Source organism: Trichechus manatus, unplaced genomic scaffold (assembly GCF_000243295.1).
Source record: "Trichechus manatus latirostris isolate Lorelei unplaced genomic scaffold, TriManLat1.0 scaffold00101, whole genome shotgun sequence".
NCBI classification, from domain to species: domain Eukaryota; kingdom Metazoa; phylum Chordata; class Mammalia; order Sirenia; family Trichechidae; genus Trichechus; species Trichechus manatus.
This window is the reverse complement of record NW_004444037.1, coordinates 6,148,347-6,150,709: the sequence shown is the minus strand read 5'-3', so window position 1 is coordinate 6,150,709 and position 2,363 is coordinate 6,148,347. Positions and strand designations below refer to the sequence as shown.

Genomic DNA, 2,363 nt, shown 5'->3' with positions numbered 1-2,363 from the left:
TTCATTCATTTACTCATTAACTCAAAAATATTTGTTGACATCTCTATCCTCATGGAGCTTATGGTTCAATGGTGGAGAAAGACTTAGTAAAATAATTACCCAAATAATTACTTCATTAAAGTTATGATCAGAGCTGCAAGTGAGAAGATAGGGCGTTATGAATGTATGTAAAAAAGGAGATCTTGCTTTCCAACCTGGTCGTGGCACAATGGTTCCTGCAAACAAGGGTGGCAAGAAGAAGGGCCATTGTAATATTAATGAGGTGGTGACCAGAGACGATACCATCAACATTCACAAGTGCATCTATGGAGTGGGTTTCAAGAAGTATGCCCCTTGAGCACCCAAGGAGATCCAGAAATTTGCCATAAAGGAGATGAGAAAGCCAGATGTGCACATTGACACCAGGCTCAACAGAGCTGTTTGAGCCAAAGGAATAAGGAATGTCCCATACCGCATCCATGTACAGTTGGCCACAAAGCATAATGTGGATGAAGATTCACCAAACAAGTTCTATACATTGGTTACTATGAACCTGTCACCATTTTCATAAACCTACAGTTGGTCAATATGGATGAAAACCAACAGCTGATTATCAAATAAAGTTATAAAATTGTAAAAAAAAGAAAGAAAGAAAAAGAAAAGGGGATCTGACCTTGTCTTGGAGGGAGGTTAGAGAAGAACTGAAGGCTAGTGTTCTATCCAGGAAGCAAACAGGAAAGCTTTTGCCATCTCAACTCTCACCTTGATCTCCATTCTTACCCTTTGCCTTACTCTGGACCAACAAATATAAACTCAGTGTGAGATAAGTTCAGCTGAAATGGTTTTTAACCAATGAGTTACTGCAGTGCTGTCTACTTGGAGTCTCTGATTTCAGAAAAATAATCCCAGAATTTGTCTTCCATGAATTCCTCTGCCTCACTTCCACCACTTGCCTGCCCATTTTTCTACTCTCAGACTTTTTTTGTCACCCTAGGCTGGTCTGCTCTTGTTGGCATCTGTGTAAAGTAGGGCTCCAGATGCCAGGCTAAATGTGCCCTCTATTCTCCAGCCCCTGAACTCCTAAAGCAGGTCAACACGAATAAGCATGGTCATGGCCATCAGGAGTTTGTAGCCTGTGATGACCCCCAGGACCTAAACAAGAGGGCCTTAGGGATGACAAGGTAGCTGGAAAGGGGTTCTAGGGAACTAATCTAAAATTTTTCTTTGCTTGCCAAGATGTATAAAAATCACAGTTTTCTAAAAATGTTTTTATTCCATTTCTATCAAATTGAATGAATGTATATACAATGAAAGGATAAAATCACCAAGGATGGCTTAAGGACAGTTCTCGTTAGACTATGGAGTGGTTAACCACCACTCTTCTATCCCCAGCCATTCTTTTTTAAAATTATTCTTGTAAGAATAGAGCTAACACATTCACCAATTCAACATTTTTCACGTGTACAATTCAGTGACACCAATTACATCAATCACATTGTGCAACCATCACCAGTATCTGCTGCTAAATCTTCCATCACCCGTAAACAAAAATCCAATACTTCCTAAACAATGACTCCCTCTCCCAGCCATCCTTTGACATCAGCCATTGCTGACAACCTACAGACACTTTCAAATGTGTTGAACATTCACTGACAACCAAGCACTAGGGAGTCAATGAGCAAAGGTAAAGTTCTTGGCTAGAATTGGAGGTCAGAGACTCCATTTCATGGATCCTTAACTTTAGACCCACCACCTGTCTCTCGGTTTGTTGTACTGTGGTGACTTGCATGTTGCTATGATGCTGGAAGCTATATCACCAGTATTTCAAATACCAGCAAGGTCACCCACAGTGGGCATGTTTCAGTGGAGCTTCCTGACTAAGACAGACTAGGAAGAAAGGCATGGTGATCTACTTCCAAAAATTAGCCAGTAAAAACCCCATGGCTTGCAACAGAATATTGTCTGGCATAATGCTGGAAGATGAGGCCCCTGGATTGGAAGGCCCTTAAAAAACATAGCGGTCACAACAATGCACTTGAGCATATAAATGATTGTGAAGATGGTGCAGGACTGGGCAGTGTGTCCTTCTGTTGTACCTGAGATTACCATGGGTCAGAGCTGACGCCACAGCAACTAAAAACAATAACACAATCTTTAGACATCCAGATTTCTCATGGGCAAAACTGCCCTCCACTTCCCTTACCTGGATGGGGGCGGAAGATGAATTAAAACTCTAAATCCTTTTGCAATTTTTTGAGCTGGGGATGGGTTAGAGGGAGTGCACCCAGACCCAGGCCTATGCTGTCTTACCTGAGCAGGTGAAGCCCAGAAGACCTTTGGAGAATTCTTCACTTCCTGTCCAAAGCAGCATGTTGGCCGCAAGG

At 42.0% G+C, this 2,363-nt stretch overlaps 1 pseudogene; it reads left to right on the top strand.

The window, feature by feature from the left end:
• Positions 1-208: 208 nt before the first annotated feature.
• LOC101357986 (60S ribosomal protein L31 pseudogene) lies at positions 209-600 on the top strand (annotated as a pseudogene).
• The last annotated feature ends 1,763 nt before the right edge of the window (positions 601-2,363 follow it).